This window comes from Lontra canadensis, unplaced genomic scaffold (assembly GCF_010015895.1).
Source record: "Lontra canadensis isolate GAN:19392208 unplaced genomic scaffold, GSC_riverotter_1.0 scaffold24, whole genome shotgun sequence".
Lineage (NCBI taxonomy): Eukaryota > Metazoa > Chordata > Mammalia > Carnivora > Mustelidae > Lontra > Lontra canadensis.
Window position 1 is genome coordinate 4,670,753 of NW_022631018.1, and position 17,493 is coordinate 4,688,245.

At 39.6% G+C, this 17,493-nt stretch overlaps 1 protein-coding gene across 2 annotated transcripts in view; it reads left to right on the forward strand.

Moving 5' to 3' along the window:
• The window catches only part of NMNAT2 (nicotinamide nucleotide adenylyltransferase 2), a 188,365-nt gene that overhangs the window by 21,136 nt on the left and 149,736 nt on the right, over positions 1 to 17,493 (forward strand). The window contains exon 1 of one of the 2 annotated variants that reach the window (XM_032862673.1): positions 14,804 to 14,864. The exons of the other annotated variant lie outside the window; for it this stretch is intronic. The gene's annotated coding sequence lies outside the window, so the exon portion shown is untranslated. Of the gene's footprint in view, positions 1 to 14,803; positions 14,865 to 17,493 lie in introns of those variants that run through there. 2 annotated transcript variants of the gene reach the window in all.

Sequence of the window (17,493 nt, forward strand, 5' to 3'; positions counted from 1 at the left end):
TTGTATTTGCCTTGTCCTAGTCACAGAATCAGCCATTTCTTCAAGGAGCCTTTGTTTCTTTTATTGGAATTTGATACTTAGAAAACAAGGTCTGGGCACTCATGGCTAATGTGTATCATTGCTTCTAGGCCCTTTGGCAAATAGACAAGGAAATGTATGTTTGCCGACCCATATATATACACACAAATTAATACTTATTTCTATGTCTTTCTACTTGTGACAACACACTCATAGTGAATTCATACTGGTAATCACCAGATTTAATCTAGAACCCCAGAATTCATTCTAGCCTTCTCTGCTTATTCGTAATTTATTTTTTTTTTGACCGTGAGAAACCTAGCTTTCATTAGCTAAAATTTATTGACTTATTTGTTCAACCCTGGTATACATGCAAAGTAGTTTCAGAATTGCTGACTTTTACCCCTGTGAGAACAAATTCACCAATTTACACCCCATATAGTAAAGCAGCTTTTGCTTTAGTCTAAACACATCTCCAAAGTTACTTAGGTCAGCTCCTTTCCCCCCACCCGTTTCAGATAGGTAAGCTATTTGTAATACAGGTAGATTTCTTAGTCTGCATTCTATCCTGGGATTCCCCCACATCCTCATGCATTTTTAAAAATTTGCATATAGTATATTTCACTTTTAGTTTTATAGTAAATTACACCTTGTTAGAATAAGTGTACCATTCTGTGGGTGTTGACAAATGCAGGCGGTTGTGTATCCACCACCACAGTACCACACAGAACACCTCCATCACCTAAAATCTAAATTGTGCACTTCTTTACAGTCAGCCTCTTCTCAGCCCCTGGCAACCACCAGTCTGGGTTTTCTGTCTCTATAGTATTGCCTTTTGCAGAATGCCGCATCAATAGAATCGTAGAGTGTGTAGTCTTTTCAGTTTGGTTACTTTCACTTAGCAAATGCATTTAAGATTCATCTTTGTTGGGCGCCTGGGTGGCTCAGTGGGTTAAGGCCTCTGCCTTTGGCTCAGGTCGTGATCCCAGGTCCTGGGATCGAGCCCCACATCGGGCTCTCTGCTCGGTAGGGAGCCTGCTTCCTCCTCTCTCTGCCTGTCTCTCTGCCTGCTTGGGATCTGTCTGTCAAATAAATAAATAAAATCTTAAAAAAAAAAAAAAAGATTCATCTTTGTTGTTGTGTGAATCCAAAGTTCATATTTTTTAAAATTGCTGAATAATATTCCACTGTGTGGACATATTGCAACTTGTTAATCTGTTCACCTCCCGAGGACATCTCAGTGGCTTCTAGTTTTTGGTGATTACGAGTAAAACTTCTATACATATTCATTTATAGCTTTCTGTATATACAAGTTTTCAGTTCACTTTCATAATTACCTGGAACTCAGATTGCTGCCCCATGTGAAAAATGTATGTTTAACTTTGTTGAGAAACTGCCAAACTAGCTGTACCATTTTATATTTCCATGAGCAATGACTGACAGTTGTCGCGCACCATATATTAACCAGCATTTGGAATTGTCAATTAAAAAAAATTTTTTTAGCCGTTGTAATGAAGGTATCTATTGTGGTTTTCATTTGCATTTCCCTAATGATTAATGACTTAGTCCATCTTTTTATATGCTTTTCTCCATTTGTATGTTTTCTTTGGAAAAGTATCTCATCTTTTTTTTTTTTTTTTAAGTTGGGTTATTTGTGCTTTGCTGTATTATAAGAGTTCTCTATATTCTGGCTACAAGTCCTTTATTGGACATGTGATTTGCAAATATTTTCTCTACCTCTAGTTTGTCATTCTTTTAACCTTTTTTTTTTTTTTTTTGCAAAACCGAAGTTTTTCATTTCAGTAAGTCCAATTTATTCATTTTTTCCTTTTATGGATTGTGCTTATAGTGTCATATCTAAAAACTAATTACCAAACCCAAGGGGATGCAAATTTCTGTATTTTCTTTTGAAAGCTTGATAGTTCTATATTTTATATTCAGGTATATGATCCAGTTTGAGTTGATTTTTGCCTAAGTTGTGAAACATGTGTTAAAGTTATTTTTTTCCTTATTTTCCTGTATATGTATGTTGAAATGTTTTGGCAGCATTTGTTGGGAAGATCATACTCTCTCCATTGAACTGACTTTGCACCTTGTCAAAAATCAGTTGACTATATATTGATGAATCTATTTCAGGGTTTTTCTGCTTCATTGATCTATGTGTCTCTCCCCTTGCCAATTCCATACTATTTTGATTGTTAGAACTTTATAGTAAATCTTAAGTTGAGTTGTATGACTCCTCTCTCTCTGTATATATACTTATATATAAATATATATTTATACATATATTTATTTTTGTTTATATTTATTTACATATTTTATATATGATATCTTTATATATAATATATAACTATAAACATACAAATGTACACTTATCTGTAAAATATATGGATAATATATATAAGTAAATATGTTTACATATATTATGTATCATATGTATTATTCCCTGGTCTAGTTCTGACATCTCTGTCATATCTGAGTTTACTTATGATGAGAGCTTTGTCCATTCAGCTGCTGACCTAGACATTTTAAATGCGTTATCTCAGAGTTTTCAAATGCATCTATAAGTTCAAAAAGGATTTTTAAAATCTTGTGTCTATAATTTATGATCATCTAATATGAGATTATTCTGGATCTTGTCATACAGTGTTAGTCCTCATGTTTGTTTCTAGCTGAGTTTGTACCAGTGAATATCTAAAGTAACAGCATATAATATTTAATGAGTGGAAAAGCATGTCACACTCCTGTAAATTTGCATGTCTTAAAGTCAAAACGGCAATAATTTTCCTGCATAACTACTGTTGTAATTATGTTAATTAATTTTACCAGTTATGTAGACAAAACTTAGCTTTTGCAATGATAATAACAGCTGGAAAGATATTGTCATAGAAAAATACTTTGACTTAAGTTATTTAATAACTTGAATTTTGGGGTAAAAATGATGATGATGACTTAGTGCCAGCTAAAGCATAGTAGCTGACCTAGTATGTAAATTTCTTATTTGCATCAAGTGAAAGTTAAATTATGTCATGCTACCTCTCTTTCTCATGCAAAAGAAGTGCCTCTAGTAGTTTAAATAGAGGAATAGGAGAATTAATCTGCACCATACCAGTTTCATACTGCAAGTGATATACTGCTTCAATATTGTCTTTGTCAACCCAATTTTAACAGATTATTAGCAGAAGTATGGTAGCATGAACTTAAAAAAGAGTTTTGTATTAACTAGTATTTTTCCCAGAATTGTATTTTTGAATAATGGACAGTTTAATGTTGGATTTGGAGTTACAAACAAATTCGTTGTTTAAAATGGAAAGCAATAGCAATAACAACAGCCTGAAATTTAGCCACTCAGTTAAAAATCAAATTAAGTCAACAAGTGGCAGAAAACAGAAGGAACTCTCATTGCCCTCTCCTCCTTATTTGGAATTGGCAACGTCAACCCGAGTCATTTGAGCAGAAGCAGCCCTCCCCTGTATCTCATAAGGGGGCAAATTGGTGATTGATAATGGGACCAGGGCACCTGGCAAAGGAAGTGGGACCTAAAATTCATCTAGAGGAAGAGGTATCTTTCTAATTTACACAGAGATGTCAAATGGGGTAATGGCACCCTAGCTGAAGAATCCTTTCCTTTGCTAAGTTTGTTGTATTAGTCAGGATACATATAGCTGCAAGTCAGAGAGCATGTGACCAAGAGTACATTTATCTGGAGATAAATGGTTCCAGGGTTGGGAAGTGTCTCGATGATGCCATTAAAGATTTTTTTTTTTTTTTAATCTTTCCACTCTGACATCCTGAGTGTTGAATGTTTATCTTTGGATGGTCATCTGATGGTAACAAAATTGCTGTTACAGCTCTAAGACCACATCTTCATACAATTTTATCGACCCCCCCACCTCTGTTTTAATCAGAAATAAAAATTGTTGGCAGAAGTAAATCTATCCTCCCACCTGAGCCAATTTCCCCTCATGTATTATTGGCCAGAACTGGGTCACATAGCTATACTGGCTTTGAAGAAAGGTGGGAATGACTGCCTGAAAAAAGGAAGAGAATTGGCAACCAACAGTGTCTACCACACCCATAAAAGAAAAGGCTCTTTTTTACTTTCTGTTTCAAAGGCAAGGTCCAAATCTAGTAAGTAAAAAGCATCTCAACCACTCTTCTCTTGGACTGGAATTTTTCTTGAATCACTTTGTAATCTTTATACTATCACATTCATTCAGACTAAGTAGAAAGAAGGTAAGTCTTAGTTAGTTTGAAATAAAAATAGTTATAGAATAATTTTAGTAACTTGAATGTCTATCACTTTAAACCACATCTTCTCAGGAAAAATGGGGCTAGCTGGCCAAGGTCAAGAATGAATCATTCAGACAAGCTGTAAGGAATGAACATTCTTTGTATACAATGGATCTACCAAGCTTCTTAAACATTTCTTTCTGCAACCTTCTCTAGCATGTGTATTTTTTGTGTATACAGGATGGAGGAGTGGTCGATCAAGGGAGCAACTAAAGGAAACATAGGCAAATTAATACAATATTGGCTTTTCAATTTAATTTCTTAAATTATGAGGAATCTTGGTATTTAGGGAAATCCTATTTGTGACTCTAAGACAAGAAATCCGTCAATAATCAAATAACTACTGCCTAATTACCTCTTTACATGTAAACATGGATTTATACATATTAAGCTTTAAGTTATATTATTTTCAATAGTATTCACATCTCTCATAACAAAAGTTTTTATGGAAACTCTTGTTTTTATGCTCCCCAAGCAAGACACTTCCCTCTCCCCACACACATACCTCAAACAAATATACCAAACCCCACCTTAAACTTAGAAAAATTCCATCTTAAGAAAGAAAGAAAGAAAGAAAGAAAGAAAGAAAGAAAGAAAGAAAAAAGAAAAGAAAAAGGCCCATCTTGTCCGAACTTGCTTATTTTTTCCTTGGAGGCGCTTTTAGGAAAAGGTGTGAGCAACCTTCATTCTTGCCCCTCTGAATTCTGTTCCCAAGATTGAGAAATTAAAGCTGATTTAGGTCATTCTCTTGTGAAAAGTGCTTTCTTTTCTTTCAGTGTCCTGGGTTTGCTGAGGAGCACAATGGTAAGAGAACGGAGAACAATGTCACAGCCTCAAAGGCAGTTTCTTATTCATTGTGTTGTGAATCTGCCTCCTTTTCAATAGCATACATCATTTTAATCCACATTATGGCTCCTGCATTTTTCCAGAGAGGCTGAGAAAGTGAAAGACCCATCATTTCTAATTATACAAAGTTTGATTACTTCAGAGAACCCTTTTGGTGCTATTTAGTTGAGGAGAAGAACCCTTTACTATTCACAAGTAACAGTTCCTCTACTGTGATGAATTTGCTCAAATTATCTTGGAGACCACCTCAACGCATGGATAGCCTTGAGTCACGGGCCTACAGGAAGATTTTAAAGCGTTTTTACCAAAATCAGCCCGTGGTTTCCTTCTGTCAGGACGTCTTCCTTAAAAGAGATGTCCCCTGAGATTAAGAGATCCTCGAAGTAGGAGAGCTTTCAAAGACCACGTGAACCAGAAGACTTTGAAAGTCTCACAGCTGAAGGGGAAGGGAGGCCTCAGCAGAGGGGGGCTGGTGTGGGAGGAAGCAGAGCAAAGGTGCTGGTGATTATCGGCAGTGAGTACTGTCTTACCTACCCCATGTATCACTGGAATTCCAGCTCCAGGGACTCTGGCTTTCAGTTGCTTCTGGATAGGTTGGTGTGCTCAGCCTTTAGCTAGAAATGTCACTGGGCTTACAAAGTGGGCTGGCATAGCCTTCCATCTTTTTCTAGTCCTAGATATCATGTTTGAGAGCCAAAAGACCCTTACCTACTTCACTGTCCTGTGGTTGATCAAGAAAAGTGTGTACCCCACCCACAGTCTCCCTTCAAAAAGGCAGCTTGAAGCCTTGAAACGGGAGTGGACCCTGGACTCTGACAGCACTGGTTCAAATCCTGGCCCTGCCATGATCATGAAAGAATGATCTTGGGCAAATCATTTGATTCCCATGACCCTTTTCTCATTTGGAAAATTGTGATCACAGTCTCTGCCAACCTCTAACCCCCTCCACACACCCAGGTTTAGAGTAAAAAGTCAGAAAACATGACTTTTAAACTCACCTCAAAATTTCCTTTCTTCCCTTTCTTTTCCTTTCCTTTCTTCCCTTCCCTTTCTTCCCTTTCTTCCCCCCACTTAAAAATAAAAGGTGTGGAGAGTGAGAAGAGCTCCCATCCAGAGGGATGGCAGGGGAAAATTTGTAGCCTGCGTAGGCTGATGGACATGTGCACAAGGGCAGTTCATGAGAACATTAACCACAAGCAGCCATAAAGGTGAGTCATAGAATTCACCCTCCTCACCTTTACAAAGTGAAATCGCAGACCTTCCAGAGCTTGGGACCTCTAAATGCATCTTTCCACCTTTGGTTCAAAGAGCTACATGGCCATCTGTCAGCATTAAAACTGAGGGTGAACTGGATGTCTTCATTAATTTGGTTGTGGTAATCATTTTACACTGTGTACATATATCAAATCATGTTGTTAACCTAGAATATACACAATTTTATTTGTTAATTCTATCTCAGTAAAGCTTGGTGGGGGAAGGCTGAAAGTATATTTTTATGGATTCCTAATGATCTATAATGTCCTTGCACTTGGCTTTCTAGAGTGCATCTACCTGTAATTTTTAAAAATGTCTACCTACTTGTATCCACATACAGTAGCTCTCAGTCTCAGACTCCCCTCTTCTTCTTTGAGTCCTCTTTAGATCCTCCTTCCTGACAGACAGTTACAGACAAGGTGAGCTTCCTGCTTTCATTTTCTCTTCTACCCATGGCAGTTAGAAGCCTAGCTAACCCTAGAGTGACTGTTGCCTCTATTTGCTGAGACAGGGACTAGTCTAGGGCAAATGCCGTCAGACCTGGCAAAAGTGGGGGAAGCTCTATAGTCTTCCTAAGACAGTGTTTCCTTTTCCCCACAAATTCCAAGGTCAGGATCAGATGCATCTGTGTTTTATCATGGTGCCAGTCAACCCCAGGATGGAGAGCTATCTTCCTTTCACCAGATATTAAAGTGTCCTTCAGATAGAAGTAAATCATGGCGCCAACTCCTTTTGGTTCCCCTGGATGACTGTTTATTTATCCTTCCCTCTCCCAGGCCACTTCTGAGCAGCTCTATATGTATCCTACTGCCCTCATGGAAATAGCTCTGTCTCCTAGCAGGACCTCTTGCTTATCTGCTCTTAAGGTAGGCTTGATCCATGTGACAGGAAGTGTGAGAGCTGAAGGGGAAATGAGTGGGAGGTGTATACAAACACCAGGGGCCCTCTGTGTTCCCTTTACCATAAGCCCCGATAGGGGCAACCAAAGGGTGTTCTGTCTTTTTTTTTTTTTTTTTAATAATTTTATTTATTTATTTATTTAACAAAATGGTGGTTTATTAAAGTACAGGGACAGGACCTGTGGGCAGAAAGAGCTGCTGCCCAATGTTATTTATTTGTTAAGTAGACTCCATGCCCAGTGTGGGGCTTGAACTCATGACCCTGAGATCAAGAGTCACATGTTCTATCTACTAAGCCAGCCAAGCGCTCCGACAGTGTTCTGTCTTACATATTACCTTACAGCCAACACTAAGTCTCTAACTTCACCCTAGAGCCTTTTTCCATGATGAGTAATCAGAATTCAGTCAGACTTTTAAGTGCAAGAATGACTTTACTGCAATATGGGAGCATCAAGCCAAAGACCACCTACGGAATACTGAAATTTACCTACGCAGTAGACAGACTGAATCCACTTTGCTCCTCGGTCCCACTGCCAGGCTGTTCAAGTTCCACCTCCCAGGAGCTAGTGGCTAAGAAAGAAGAAAGAGGGACCTTCTAGTCTTGAGAAAGGCAAGGATATTTACAAGTAGGCTCTGCAGCCTTTGTGTTCAGATTTAAAATAGCATGTCTGTCCTCCTTGATGGTGTGAAATCTTCAATTCTCCCTCATTCTCAAGCCAAACTAATCTCTGTATCCAGCACCCTCGAGGTTCTGATCTGGATACAACCTTGAGGAAGTCACTTCCACTAGCTACAGCCTTGAGGAAGTCACTTAAACTTCCTGAAACTTGCTTTCTTTCCACAGATGAAAAATCCAGAACAGGGCCTGTAAACGCTTTAGCTCACAGAATCATTCATTGTAAGGATCCGATAGAATAACATATGTGAGAGCACTGTGTGTACTAGACGGCCCTACACATGTAAGCAATTATTGGATCAAATTCTTCATCATAATAATAACATAGTAATTACAATTGTGCTTTGTTAGCCCCTTGTAGAGCCCTGGGGTCCTCTGCTCATCTTTCTGTTTGCCCAGTTATTATCTGTCATTCTGCTTGATTCATCCCTCCCACGTTCTCCCTTCCCCTACTCATGAAATACACATGCACAAAACCTATAATTCTTTCACCCATTATTCTAATTCCTGTCAATCAGTTTCTTTTTCATCGCATATTTACATTTCCAAAATAACTGCATTTACATATAATTTTCTCTTGCCCGCGCAGAAAAGCGGGTACAGCTAGATACGGCATTTAAGGGGGTGTGTCAGATTTCGATTCAGGAAACAGAAACAACTGTAGGTATTTTAAGCAGAAAGGGATTAAAAACAAGGAATTCGGTGCTTATGAAATTCGCAGGAAGAGCCAAACAAGGGGAAGTTACAGGCCACCACTGGGGTCTAGATTTTTAAGGGCAAACCACAGTAGCCGTAGTCCAGAGATCAGCTGCCAAACTGCCTCTCGGTGCCCAGGACTTCCGTGACTAGAGTCTGGGGACTACTGGTTTGTGGGTTCTGGCTTCAAGCTCACATCGAGAGTTACTTGGCCGCAAGGGAAATAGCAAGGTGGTCTTCGCCTCACTGCCGCCCTCCAACCTCAGGCAAGCGTGTTGCCCCAACAGAATTTAATTAGTGTCCAGAAATGTAGTTGCAAAGGAGTCTAAGAAGTGTCATTTCTGACTTCCGAGGGCCAAAAGTTCAGGAACGTGCATACAGGGCTTTGGGAATGGATGTCTACTTCTATCTGACAATCACGTGCTCAAGACAGTGACTTCAAACTCCTTACAGAGTAAACAACACCGTGATGGCCTAAAAGAGAGTTTGAGGGGAGGAGGGAAGAAAAGGGGCACAGATCTTGTAGTTGCAGCCTTTACAAATACTGGTGGGGATTTATTTGGGGCAGGCAGGCCTCTTGGTTTTTAAGTCACGTAACTCAGATTAAGAATAAAAAATTCTGGGATGCCTAGGTGGCTCAGTTGTTAAGCGTCTGCCTTCAGCTCAGGTCATGATCCCAGGGTCCTGGGATTGAGCCCCACATTGGGCTCCCTGCTCAGCGGAAAGCCTGCTTCTCTCTCTCCCACTCCCCCTGCCTGTGTTCCCTCTCTCTCTGTGTCTTTCTCTCAAATAAATAAAATCTTTAAAAAAAAAAAAGAATAAAAAATTATGCATAAGGAGTGGAGTCAGCTGTAAACAAAAAGGATTCCACATTTGCTATGTGCCACGCTGTGGTAGATAAGTGGGGACAGAATGGTGAACAAGACAGAAGCTGTTCCTGTTGAGAGACAGGATATTAGAAGTGTCTGGTTGACTGCCCAGGTTCAAAGCCTACCTCCACCACTTACTAGCTGTCTGGCTTGAACAACTTCTCCAAGTCCCAGTTTACTCGTGTGTAAGCCAGATATAATCAAAGAGCGTACTTAATTGAGATACAGTAAAAATAAAATGAGATAATGCATGTAGAGTGCTAAGCATACTGCCTGGTACATCATTGTAGGGTCTGAGTAAATGTGGGCGAAGGGTATAAGCAAATCAAAAGGCAGTTACAGTACAGGACACTGTAATAATGCAAAGATACAAGAAAAAGAGCACATATGAAGAGAGGCATTAACTCAGGCCTAGGGGTCTCACCAAAGCCTCGGGAAATAAATTCTGGGTTGGCATTTGCTGGCTAGGAGAGAGCATTCTACATTTGATGACTAAAGGAAGTTCATTGTGGCTGGAGCCGAGGGAGTGGAGTGAGGTTGGAAGGCAATTAACCAGATCATGAGGGGACTTGTAAGATTTTTAAGAGTTTGAATTTTGGGGCACGTGGATGGCTCAGTCAGTTTAGCAGCTGCCTTCACCTCAGGTCATGATCTCAGGGTCCTGGGATTGAACCTGGGTGTGGAGCTCCCTGCTCAGCAGGACATCTGCTTCTCCCTCTCCCTCTCTTCCTGCCCCCTCCCCCAGCTCATGCTCTCTCTCAGTCTTTCAAATAAATAAATACAATCTTAAAAAAAAAAAAAAAGTTTAGGGGGTGCCTGGGTGGCTCAGCGGGTTAAAGCCTCTGCCTTCGGCTCAGGTCATGGTCCCAGGGTCCTGGGATCGAGCCCCGTGTCGGGCTCTCTGCTCAGCAGGGAGCCTGCTTCCTCCTCTCTGTCTCTCTCTGCCTACTTGTGATCTCTGCCTGTCAAATAAATAAATAAAATCCTTAAAAAAAAAAAAGTTTGAATTTCATCTGAGGGCGCTAGGAAACTGTTTGAAGGATTCAAAGCAGAGTGATACGACCCGATTTATATTTTAGAAAAAAAAAAAGCCCTTTGGCTGGAATATAGACAATGGTTTAGAGGAGGGAAAGATTACTGGCAGGAAGTCCAGCCGGAATTTTTTGGATTAGTTAAATAGAGAGGAAAAGGTGGTCTGAACTGGGGAAGTAGCAGAAAGATAAAGAAAAATGGAACAGTTCTAGAGCTATTTAAGAGGCAATTGGCTAGAAAGTAAGATACACACTCTCCCCCCCCTACTATTCTCCTCCTTCCTTGGCTTTCTTTATAAATTTCCATTAGGAAACAAAAATCCTTTAACTAATTTATCTTCTTAAGTAACAGTGCTGTCATAGTGGCCCTTAGAAGCATGCCCCATATTAGTTAACATAGTAGAGATGTTCATATCATAAATTTCAGGTCATATGGAAAAAAAGATGTAACAGGGACTATATTTGCATCTGGTTTTTGCTTTGGTGTGTTTGGGGTAGTAGAAGCAGGCCAGTGCCGCCTCACAGCTCCAACTGAATAAATGGGCAAATACAGACCTATTTTTTGGCCCCTGGTGAGTGGACTAAGATAGTTACATGACTCAAGCTGAGCTAATAGAATTCTATCTCTACAGTTTGTACCAAGACACAGAAACTGAGGTAGTGGATATTGGGAATTGGAAGTCAGGTATAGTCTGCCATAGTTTGGCCCATGAAAATTCAGATCATTCTTACAGAGCAGCCATAACCAAGAAGCTTTCAGAGAACCTGGTGTACAGAGAAAAGGATGACGGGGTGGGGAGGAGGCGTGGAGCGGGGAGGTGGGGGAGAGAGGAAGAGAGACTGAAGGAATTTAGAGCTTCTAGTTGCCAGGCAAGAACATCTTAGAGAGTATTTAGTTCTCATCCTCAAAAGAGTATTTCCATCACTCTCTTCAATCCTTGAAACTCCAGCACAAACATCCTGGATTCATCTAGGATTATGTTTACCTTGGCATGCTCTGCTCCTTTCCCACAAGCTTCTACCTTCCCACCAATCAGTAAGTCTCAGCTCACTCCCTACAAGAAACTGGAGTTCTGAATACTAACAAGACATGTTCCTGGGTTCAATTAGATTATCGACTTTCAGATCTACACTATGTGTTTTCTTCTTATAGCAACATTGGAGACGTAATTTTGCCAAGTTTCTTTACTGTTCTCTATAACAATCCTGCCCAGCCAAGCAGGTTGAATGGAGTTGGCCTCCTTCCTCTTTCCCTTCCCCTTTGAACCCAGCATGGGCAAATGACCCAGGTTTGGCCAATTAGAATACTTCTCTTTCAGTGCCAGATAATCAGAGTCTTCCTTAGGACTTTACTGACTTTACTGGCATTGCTGGGAAGGATGTGCCCTCTTTCAGTGGGATTATGATTTGTAAGGACAATGTCATTTGAGGCTGCCAGCAGCCACCTAGCTTCAATGTGAAGAGCCCCCTTCTGAAATAAAGCAGTCACAAAGGAAAATAAACAGATGATAAGAGAAAGAAATGGAAATCTTGATGATATTATTCGAACACTTGGATACAGCTTTCCCCAAAGCTAAGTCTACTCTTTAGGTTTCTATTATGTGGTTGATATATTCTGATGTTTTGATATCTTAAAAAACCTTCTCTTTCTGGGGAGAGACTACTCTTCCCTGAGCTAGCCAATTCTTAGAGATAGCAAAGTGCCCAACAAAGAGCCTGACTTTGATAGGAAAACTAATCCAGACACATTTGGTTCATGGTACTGAAATTCTAGGTCAATCTGACTGAACCAAACTGTGAGGTATTGACATAATGGGAAAAAATATTTTGTATTTTAAGTTGCCTATCCTTTATTTAACATTCCCTTGAGCCAAATGTGTTTTCCATTTGAGTGATGTAAAGGAGAGAAGTAGAGATATTCTCAGATGTCATTTCAGGGAATACTTACCCTTTATTTATTTATTTATAGAGAGAAAGCATGAGTAGGGGGAGGGGCAGAGGGACAGGGAAAGAGAGAATCTCACACAGACTCTAAGCTCAGCACAGAGCCTGATGCAGGGCTCGATCTCAGGACCTGGAGATCATGACCTGAGCCAAAACCAAGAGTCGGATGCTCAACCTAATGAGCCACCCAAGTGCCCCAATACTTATCCTTCTTAATGATACTTCTTTCTAAGTCTGCTAGAACTGATTTTTCTTCTCCTATTGATGCTCTGGGGAAAACTTTATGATAAGTTGTGAGATCTTGAGTCTCAAGATGAAAATAATGATTTATATGCTTCTCCTTCCCCCTCCCATCTGAAAGAAACCATGATGAATAAATCAGCAAATATCTGAGCAGGCTGAAGGAATTTATTGTTAAATGTATCCAATGCTTATTGATTATAAAGACCTGGGGTGCCAGCAGTATTACTATGTTTGTAATTGATAACCAGACTTTATATTTTAGAAACATTTTTCACTTGTGAAATATGATTTGAGTGATTAGAGAAATTATAAGTCAGAGTGAGGTTTTGGGGATTTAGAGCTAGAGGAAGGGGAATCTTGATCTAGGGACATTTTTACTTCACAGATGTAAAATACTTGCTGGTGGAGAAGATGGGGAGAGTAATGCCAATCATTTCAGCTGTATCCCTGAAGATGTTTATCTTGAAGAAAAGTAGAAAAAGCAAAGGAAAGAGAATTGTACAAATGTTGAGGCCTACAGAGAATCCCAAAGAGTCATGGTTTACTCAGAATAATATTTTTACAAGGAAAACATAAAATAAATATTCACTCTTTGACTTTATGACAAGAACTAAAGGAGCCACACCTATGTGTGTACCTTTTTACTCTTCCTATAAAGGATGGTCCCTAATACTTTGGAACCAGCTTTATAAACATGGAATGGTTTCCCCCTGACCTGTGATATAAATGAGTGATTAAATTGGACTAGATGACTAGGAAGAGAAGGGAACATGTATACCTACTATGTTAGACTTTACATGTGCACATTTCAAATCAGACCCAATAGACACTAATGCCTACCTATTATAATGAACAGATATTTACAGCAGGGAAAGTTCTGGGTTGGACTGTCTGTCTTGAGCCATTTGGAAACCGAACTAGCTAGAACAGATTGCAAGATGTAGGCCGTGGGAGAATGACTCTGGTTCCTTTTCAGCCTAAAGCAATTACCCAGCTGTTGGAAAGTTGAAATATTGGACCAAATTATATTACCTAAGTTAAAATAAGCACTCCTGAGAATAGATCACTACATATATTAAGGTACGTGTATTAGGTAAGAGTTGACATTCCCATTTCTATATCTCATGAACCAGCCTTGGACTCTTCCCTGAAAATAAATTCGTTGTTAGTATCTTTTTGGCTATCTGTTTTTGTTAGTTAATATGTACACTACTAGCACATTTCCCAAGTTATTACCCTTTACGATTAGCACTTCCAAAAATCTTCCTGACAAAGCCGTCAATAGAAACAACTAAACACTTAAAAAGCAATAGGTGTCTTTTAGGTAACAACTATGGATTTTGACCAAAAGCTGACACTATGCATTTTAAAAAGTACACTATGCATTTTAAAAAGTCAGTGACTCACACGTGGTGTTATTTGATCCATATAGCAGCCCTCAAATTAAGTAGGACACATTGACAATGGAATCAGCAATAAATGACTTGCCCAAAGCCAAATAATTAGCAGGTGACAGAACAAGGGCTTGCACTCCGTGTTTTGTTTTTTACTTCTTATTTATTTATTTTTATTTGTTTGTTTATTTTTAAGTAGGCTCTCTGCCCAACTTGGGGCTTGAACTCATGACCACTCATGTCAAGGGTCACATGCTCTACTGACTGAGCCATCCAGGTACCCCTCTCCATGTTTTTCTATCCCAATTCCAGAGCCCTCTTTGTGGATGCAGAAATTAGATATAAACATAAGGAAAATTACAAGAGACAATTAGAATCACAATCAATCAATAGAATTTAAACTATATCACTTAAGACATAATCTACAAGACTGAAACTATTTATTGTGTTGTATTACACATTCATGTTTCATTGTTACCCTCTGGGCACTGGACTGGTAAAAAGATTTTTCATCTTAATTCATCAGTAAATAGTCACTGACCACTATTGTGCATGGGAACCCTGAGTTGGCTCTTTTTCTTTTTTTAGTAAAATTAACTTGTAGCATTGAGTGAGTGTCCCTTCATTCCAGCAAGTTAATGTTGAATTTTGCTCCACCTTCCCATTTCTCCTGGATAAGGAAGGGAAAACCTGAAGATGTGGTAAGACAATTCTCAGTCTGTTCTTCATGTCTCTGCTAAGAAGTTCCATTCTCCTGGGGCGCCTGGATGGCTCAGTTGGTTAAGTGACTGCCTTCAGCTCAGGTCATGATCCTGGAGTCCCTGGATTGAGTCCCACATCCAGGCTCCCTGCTTGGCAGAGAGTCTGCTTCTCCTGCGGACCTCTCTCTCTCTCTCTCTCTCTCTCTCTCTCAAATAAATGAATAAAATCTTTTAAAAAAAATTTTCATTCTCTCATTTATAAAATGGGTATCACTTAATGACTATCTACTATATTCTACATCCATTATCGGTAATCTCCACATCTCTGTAGCTTAGAGGGTATAGTTACCTTTATTTTTACGGATGTGGTTAGTATAGCATAGCAGTGAAACACTGAGATAGTAGCCTTGGATCAACAGCAGGTCCTTCAATCAAAAACTACCAGAGTTTGGGGCACCTGGGTGGCTCAGTGGGTTAAGCCTCCGCCTTCAGCTCAGGTCATGATCTCAAGGTCCTGGGATCGAGCCCCACATCGGGCTCTCTGCTTGGTGGGGAGCCTGCTTCCTCCCTTCTCTCTGCCTGCCTCTCTGCCTACTTGTGATCTCTCTCTCTGTGTCAAATAAATAAATAAAATCTTAAAAAAAAAAAAAAAACTACCAAAGTTTGAATCTGGCTCCATACAAACTAGTTTTCTGAACTTGGATCACTTATGCCATTTCTCTGTTCTCCTTTAAGCCCATCTCTAAAATGGGATAAATTACATGAACTTATTAGAGTTATATGAACTCACAATTAGGTTATTGTGAGTGTTAAATGAATTAACATCTGAAAACAGCTAATAGTACCAGGGCTTCTAGTGGTACTCAATGAACCTTAGCTACCATTTTTAATTTGGTGTACCCCAAGACTAAATCTGAGGGATTTTCTTCTCTTCTTTATATATCTGTTACTCCCTAGATGACCTCATTTAATCCTATGGTTTTAAATATAAAACTATACTGATGACTCCAGAATTCATATCTCCTGCCCAACTGATACTTTTGAAGTGTAAGTCAGCTCATGTCCCTTCTCCACTCAGAACCCTCCAGCGACTTCCTATCTCTCTCTCTGGAAAAGTCAAAGCCCTAGCCAGGGCCTACGAGGCCCTATGTCTCTGTCCTACTTTTGTAATCTGTCTCCTACCACTTTTCACTGTCTTTCTTTTCTTCAGCAATAACGTGACGTGTGCTTCTTGAACATTCCCTGACACTCTTGCTCCTCTTCGTGTATACTCTTCCCCAGTCAAGCGCTATATGCCTTCACTTGCTTCAGGGCCCTGCTCAAATACCATCTTAGCAGCGATGCCATCCCTAACCACCTAACAGAAAGGAGGATTCCCCTTTCCTTTTCTTCTTACCCTGCTTTATTTTTCACTGGGTATCTATCGCCATTATGCTTATTTTTCTATGGTCTGTTTTCCCCTCTAGTGTGTGAGCTCCATTAAAGTATGGACTTTGTTTTATTCACAGTCCCTAAAACAAGTGCCTGGCGCATGGCAGACACCCCATAAATATTTATTGCTTAAGTATAATTATGCTAATTGCCCAGCTAATGTCAAGAGTTTCATACCCAAGTCAGTTTCCCTTCAATATCTCTTGCTCTTTCTACCCCACTAACCAGCATCCCATGCCAGGGAAGACATAAACCCCATTGTAAGAGTACATCAATTCATAGGATTTTTTTATCTGAACTGGAGATCTTATGCACATTAGGGTTGATTTGCTATTCAGCATAATTTAGCAAATATTTACTGCACAAATATTCATGTGATCTTGGATAAGAAACACCAACCAACCCACTAATATAGGGTAGCAGTTTATTCAAGAATCTCAAAGCCCAGGAAAGCTAAATATTTGTATTTGTGGATCTCTAAGTTCAGAATTATTATGTACACCTAAAATTAATACCTTATACGTCAATTATACCTCAACTTTTTAAGGCCATTAAAAAATAAGAATTAATAGGTATCGCAATAGAACACCTGGTTATCTCTCAAACTTTCTTTCCCCATTTTCTCAATCTTTGACCCTCAATCAAGTCCACTTCTTTGCCTAAGCCAAATTTCTAGACATTTTCTTAGATTTCTCTTTACCTCACCTTACACGTCCAATCCTTGTGCAAAAACAATTAATTCTATCTATCAGATTTGCCCTGAGACCATCTGCTTCTCATCAACTTTACCTTTATAAATCCTAGTCCAAGGACAATTCCACTTAGCCTAGGCTACCAACAAAATTTCCTAAGTGCTTGGGGAACCTGGGTGGCTCGGTCAGTTAAGTGTCTGCCTTTAGGTCAGATCGTGGTCCTGGATCCCTGGATCCCTGGATCCCTGGGATGGAGCCCTGCATCCGGCTCAGTGTGTGGGCCCTGCTTCTGCCTCTCCCTCTCCCCTCCGCTTATTCACTCTCTCAAATAAATAAATAAAATAAAATAATTCCCTAAATGCTTGCCTTGCCCTTCTACTTTTTGCCTACCAACTGAGTGATCTTATAAAAACGTAAATTACTCATCATTCCCCTGCTTAAAGCTTCAGTGGTTTCCTTTTGTTATTCTTCTCTAAGTTATTCCACTTAGAAAAACATCCCAATCC